Below are 7,500 nucleotides of genomic sequence, written 5' to 3' on the forward strand. Positions count from 1 at the left end.
TTTTTTACGTCGAAACAACATTTATGGGCGCCTCTCCTTTCTGTTGCTCTCGACGAAGAGCCGCATCGGCCGTACTCTCTCCCGCCTCGTGCGTTCAAAGCTCCTCGTCGAGAGGAGCCTTTGTCCTCCTGCTCGTGCGGCCATTTTCTTTCTCTTCGCTTTCTTTTCGGTGAATACCTACCCGGCGCTGAAGTAGACGCGCGTTCGGTTCGTACGAACTGGAGAACTCCGGTGCACCGGAGGCCACGAAGGAAAAAGGGACGGATGATATCTGCTGGCACACGAGCAAAGAAAGACAGGAATGGAGGAACGAGGATAGACACGGCAGAGAGTGGCGCGAGGAGACATAGGAGACGGCGAAGAAAGAAGCGGAGCGGAGGAGGAAGAGGAACGCGAGAAAGAAGCTAAAGTGAAACGAGCAGAAAAGACACACGAGCGATGACTCATCGCAAAAAGAGGAAAGAGCTGGTGGTCGAACTACTCTGATTCGAATGATCGTGCTTCGAGATTTTCTGCCGGTTTTTGCCCCGGGATGCACTATATCCATTTCCATCGTCATTTTAATACACGCAACACCAGCCACCGACCATTGACGTACCAATAACGCGGAAAAACGGAAGGCTAAAAGGACGAAACGGACGACGTGGTCGAGTGACAAGCACGACCGAGCTCTCTGATTGACGATCGGCCAGTTGCTTTGATCTCCACGGCCAAGAAAATCTATGCTGTTTTTTCTTATTACAGCCGCCGATTTTTCTACGTAGCTCATGTTTACGGGATCATCGAGATTACCAGATGAGTTGTTCCTATACTTGTCGGCCACCGACAATTTCTTCGTAGAATGTAGGCTAAGGAGTTCTCTATGCGCGCGAGGACATGCATCTGACAATCCTCAGGTCACTACCGTTAGAGACATATCAAGGATGCTGATCATCATCGCCGTGAATGGGATCAGTCAGCGATTGCCTCTTGCATACACGTATTTCCGCGATTGTAAGTAGCATTCTTAACTGTATCACACAGGTACGCTCATTTGTTGTCGCTAACAAAAGGCTTATCAAGATTTCGAAACTTCTTCAGGAGATACTGAAAAAAATTCAAGAAAATATTTGGCTGCGAACAAGTTTACATCGTGCCAAATATATGCGTATATATACGTCGTAAAGATTGCATTTTTATTCAGTATGAAACTCGTGTGTTATACCGAGATCTTTGCGCCGGATATTTGTCCACCAATTAACTTTCAAGATTCGTTTTATTTCAGAAAGTTGCAGCGCCATCGTAAAAACGCGTGATCACTTGTTTCAAAAAAATCATTGATACTCGTTTGTAAAAACGGATGTTTGTCTCGTTATCCAAGCGAAGCATAACGAAGATCCAAGGACACGAACTAACCCCGCATCTAGGTATCTGCTCTTGATGGATCTCTTACGAGGCGATTTCAAACGCAACTGACACACAAATCTCGCCAATGTTCTGAATCGCGCCGAGTCGCGTTTACGGTACGTAATAGTCTTGTGTAAGGAACGCATAGTCTCATAAATAAAACATTTGCGAAAAGTATTTGTGGACACTTCTTCCATAAATATATACTGTCGAATCTGCAATGGAATTTCATCCAGAATTTAATACATTTACATATATCCTTCACATTGAACTGTCATCCTTAGTTAAAATATCGTAATAACATTGTAATATTATTGATACGTGTGGCAAATATAATTTCAATGCCAGAGCCATATCCTCGCTGCTGCAGTATCCTTTAATTTTCAGTATGCAGACAGGCGAAACGTGGCCGAAGGTGCAGGCAGCCTGTATGCAAATGGAACCCGCAACAAAGCAGACTTTTCACGAAGATGATTTTTCACCGCGTGGCGAGCCCTTCGCGCGAGAGCCACGTCGTAAAGGAGAGCGTGTGCGTTCGTTACAACTTCGAACGATCGATGCGAACGCGCTCGAAGCATTCAATACGCCACGGCGAACGAACCACGGAGAACGTTGGCACCGCGGTGCACGAAGTTCACCTTGAAAGAAGTCATCGAAGAAATTCTTTTCTCTCGATTCGCACCTCCGGAATGATCGCGCTCGAAAAACCTGCTCGCCGCGTGGGTAACGGGCAAGAAAATCCACGAATGCTAGCGCAATCGAATAAAAGCTTAATGTCTCTGTCCTTGCGGACTTTCGAAGAAACGACGCCACGCCCTCGTCGCATGAATTGGCGTCGTCCGTTTCTTTGGTCCGATATGCACGCGAGCCTGTTCGTCGCCACGATGAAAACTCAACGTGTACGACAGACTGGCGAAGGTATTGCAAGCATCTTTTACGAATACATTCGTTCGCAATTTTATCAGCGCTGTAACGAGACTCTCAACTCATCACGATTGTATCATTCAAGTTTGGAACAAAAATCCGGGAGTATCCATTATATTTTGCAAAAATCTCTGTTAATTTTAAATTTCACTAGTATGATGGTGAAAACTGTGACTCATTGTAATTTTAAAATACTTTGTATAACATTGTTATGTAAAATATTATATAATATTATTATTTATATTTTATATGTATATAGGTCACGATTGTATCATTCAAGTTTGGAACAAAAATCCGAGAGTGTCCATTATATTTTACAAAAATCTCTATATATTAATTTTTAATTTCACCAATATGATAGTGAAAACTGCGTCTTACTGTAATTATAATATTGTATTTAAAATTACAGTAAGTAAGTAATAATAATATTATTATTTAAATATTGTATAAATATTATATAAAGCATAGTAATATTATAGTAGTATTAAATAAATAAAAAAAATTAATATTATTTTATATAATATTACATAAAATATTATAGAATATTTTATAATACTATTGCGTATTAAACTAGAGCCCTGGGAGCCCTGGAACACTGGAAATAAGTATAAAATAATATAATATAAATTCTTCACAACTTCATCTCCGTTGTAGTATTAATTTCAAATTTTATCAGTAGGATCGTGAAAGCTGTGTCTCTGTGTGATTTTAAAATATTTCATGTAAACATGTGCGTAGGTACAATACAATACATGTGTAACAATTTCCTATGGTAAGTGTTCAAATACTTTGGTGAATACAACGACCGATTAAGGCGTTGTGTTGTTCGTAGGTGTGATTATGTTCCATTCAGGCCAGGAACGAATTCATTTGGTTTCGCGCAAACGTCGCTTCTTATATGGATCGAACTGTCGAAAGGGAAACAACTGTTATGGCCTATCCCGAATCTTGTCTCGTGATCTCGCATTAATAATTCAAGGCATTCCTCGACTTGGTTCGCTTGCAAGGTATGGGTTTGTCGCGTCAGCAGCGAAGAACAGCGTGCGATAACATTACCGTGAATTTTCTCGCTTCTTTCTTTTAAATTTACTTTTCGATCTTTCTTCTACTTGTAGAACGTAAAAAATGGCAGAGAAGATGGAACGAAGGAGACAGATGGCAGACGATTCGTAATTACCTATTGATACGTACGGTGTATTACTCAACAAGTGTGATTGGCTAATAGTTCAGGCACTGAGCAGAAAGCACCAGATGTTCTCAATTACACAGTTTCGCGCAGGTTCGCGGATATCGATGCGTATCGACGTCGAAATTAAGCGACAACCAGTTTTCTCCGTGTCTAATTATGGGTTCACGGCATATCGAAGGCAAGTAACGCAAAGCGATAAATTGACTCAGAGAGCGGATGCGAGCCTCTCTCCATAATCAAACTTAGACAATAGGCACGACTACCACGCTCTTCGACACGAGGAGCGTAATAAAATATGCGGATATTTCTCCGAATAGCAAGGAGCATGATTCTACGGATGATTACACCTCGCCAAGGAAACTCTAAACTAATAATTATTAATAAACGATATGAAACACGTCAGCATCACATCATTTTAAATATTTCGTCTTCCAATTGAATTCGTATCAAATTGAATTCTGAAGGGACTGATGCAACTTGTGCGAACATAATGAAGACTCATGCACGAGTCTTGCACGTCACTCGCAAATCATCGAGTGTTTCGCGTAAGTGCTTAAAGCCTTCGTCCGATGCATCTGCGGTAGCTGAATGAATTCCATCGAGTGTAATGAAAGAGCATTGTTTGCCCGAATATAATAGCCCGAAGGAAACGCGTGCTTCCAACAGCTGACACCATCCTGCGTGGCAGTCTTGCGTAATTCGTATTACGTAATGACAACCGAGCCGATCACAAAGCCACGGATCGCCGTCATCGGCTTTGTCCAGAGCTAAATATCGATCACGCTGTTCCGCGTGTGTGTTGATCGCTTCTTGCGCGTTTTCTCGCTCCGATCTTTGGGAAAAAGAGATCTTGCCACAGAGCCAAGCGATCGTTACGAAAAGATGAAACGTAAACTATCGTCATTTATTGCTAAAAGTATCACAGACATTTTTTAAAGACTACTAAAGATACCTATCTTCATTTTCTAGGCACACTTGAGTGTGTTCTTGATAATTATTGACAACAGTTGTGCGTCGTGTAACGGTTTGGTGAACATCGGTGATCATCAAGAGGATAATTTATTAGAGTAGAACTTTCAGGCCACACGACGATCGTACAACTACCTACAAGAAAAAAACGTAAGTTTTTCTTAACTCCACCCTCAGAGTTGATCTCCAAATGAATGAAGTCACTGCCGTCAATTAATTTTACGTTGCAAGAAACATTAGAATTAATTCTTCAAACACGCGCAGGGATCGTGAACTGAAAATGAAATGGAAAGTGAAACGGCTATGATTGGAGGAGACACGAAGAGAAGAGAACGAGAGAACAGAGCGTTTCACCCATTTCTACGAACGATGCCACGTAGGTGTGTGTGCGCGCGCGCGCGCGCAATGTACATGTTCGTGAATGGGCGTACATTTTGCAACTGAACAAACATCGAGAAACGGAGTAAGATAATTATCGTCATAAATTTTTACAGGAGCCTATCTTATACTTAATCGCGTATTCATTATAGGGAACCGTGTCTGCTCACGGTCACGCTTCGTGGATGCAGTCATTCACGCGGCCAATCGTCGCAATGGACTAACAACATCCTGCAATTAAAGTACTTGTTCTGATATAGTTCCACGACATGTGGAGGAACGAGCGGTCGAAAGATGATGAACGACGAATTTCGGTGAAATCGTTCTCAGTCGTCTACGATTGATCAGCTTTTCCCGCGAATTCATAAATCAAAGTTATGGCGGCCGTGTACATAAGAGAGCTCACAGTGGAGAAAGTACAGAAATCCGTATCTGGAAACGGCTCAAACGTGCGTGAATTTAAAAGTGAAAATATTTTAGCATTTTAATATTCAGGCATTCGATAATTTCCGAGTATAAGTGCGACAGTATTAAAGTCGAGGGTGAATTATTGTTCTGCCGCGAGGAGAAGGCTTATAAGTATAAATAAATCGCATCGACGACCTCTGTAATTAAGTGAGAATCCTGGCAATGCTTCGAGCTACTAGAGACTAAACGTTGTCTCGTTGTAACCGTACAAATGCAATTTAATCCGACTTGTCGACTGCCACACGATCGCGGCTCCTTCATAAATTCAACTTAACCCCGCTACCACCAACAGTCAAATGTCTTGATCGGTGTCATCAATCTCTGTCAGGTTGTCGACATGACTCCCCCTTTCTTTAGCTGCCGATCAGCCAGAAAAATCCTCGACGTTATCCACTTTTCGATCGAGCAAACAAACAAACTTTGATTCGATGCATATAAACTCTCTCTTTCTCTCTCTCTCTCTCTCTGTTTGCACAGTGCGCTAACCACGTCAGAAACATGAAATGGTTTCGTGGGTTTTCTTTTCCAAGAAAATAAATTTCTAAAATATCAGATTCAAAGAACATACGCAAAGAACATTCGTTCACTCCATAAAAAGTTTTTAAACATGTTCGCTGTTAACTGAATTTTCATTATTCTCCTGTCACATTTGCTTGGAGAATTTACAAAAACTTCTTTGCTTTCTTCTTTTTGTCCACGATCAGAAAATTCTCGTATTTCTTGGAATAAAATATATGCCATTTAAAAATTGAAAGTAGAAGCGAAAGGACAAGGTTCATTGTACATTTACATTATTTAAATCGATACCAAGAACTAACCCCATTCGTGAGGGTTACGCCGCTACTGACACACCCTGCGTTTCAAAGGGCTTAGCTCGTTAACCCATGATCTGCGTGAATAGACGAGTCATGTAACAAAACCGTACGATCCGTCGATTTAAACAACGAACGTTTCGAAAGACAATGCGTGTTCTGTCGATCGTAAAAAAACAGACGGGCGTCGTAATATGCGCTCTACATCTTATCACGGAATCGCACGCAAGGAGGTCTCTTCGTCACGCGAAACGACGCTCGTAAAGAGATCTTGGAAATCATGTGTACGTGCCTATATTCAATGTAGCCGCGAGCGTTTCCCATTTATCCATTCAATATATTTGGCTGCGTGTACGAACGCGCGTTCGTTGTACCATTATATCACGTTCGCGTCGAGAATCCAGTCGAACTATCACTGGCCGATATCACGCGATTCTTGATGTTTTAATTGAGAGAATTGATCGCACTGTTTGAACCCAAAATGGAATGATTCGATATTAACGCTGAAACTACCGACGATCAGAGTATAATATTCGTGGCAATGAAATTCAATTGCAATGTACGAGAAGAAATTAATGGTACGATAAAGAACGCAAACTTCTGTCAATATATTTTAATCAAAAATCACTCGGGTATCTAAAGACACGCTGTTATAAATGTATAAAGTTCCCATAGAAAAATGATAAACTGGTCATATTGATCACTCTGGTAGTTCTAGTGTTAGAAATAGAAATCGTTCAAAATTATTTTAGTTACATTTATTTTAAAAATCGAAGATCTTTTCTGGAGAAAAGATGGATCTTAGCTTCTTCCCTTTTTTTCAAAAATTAAGAAACTTGTAAAATTGTTTCACGCTACGTGGCGAAAAGAGAAGAAGAAAAAAAAAAAAATATACGAATGCTCGAAAAGAATATAAAGTTGACTCTCTCGGTCTGGAATATCGCGCCGTATATTTTATTCATTCATCGTCCCCGTCGTCTCGAACGTTTCGTTTGTTCATTGAATTCTAACGTTCGATTCACGGTTGCATCTCACGAGAGCGCGAGAGCAGTACACGGATTCCCACAGCAACGAGCGCGGTTAGGTCATCATTGTCCATGGTCATGGGCCGTCTAGGTGGTCCTCGTGAAAAGGAAACTGCATAATATATGCACGCGGGTTTTATTGCGGCACGCGGGCAAACGCATAAAGGAAAGGCAACCGCATTATGCGCGACACGAGTTCACCGACACGTTGCAACAACGCGCTGGTTTATCTTATGCGCAGTGATGGAATCGGGCATGACGCAAACACTGCCAGAGCAATTTCTTTTCTTTCTTTTCTCTTTCTTTCTCTTTTCTGGATTCGAACACCTCACGAACATCGAATTTCTGA

This window comes from Frieseomelitta varia, unplaced genomic scaffold (genome assembly GCF_011392965.1).
Source record: "Frieseomelitta varia isolate USP_RPSP 00005682 unplaced genomic scaffold, Fvar_1.2 scaffold_483, whole genome shotgun sequence".
NCBI lineage: Eukaryota > Metazoa > Arthropoda > Insecta > Hymenoptera > Apidae > Frieseomelitta > Frieseomelitta varia.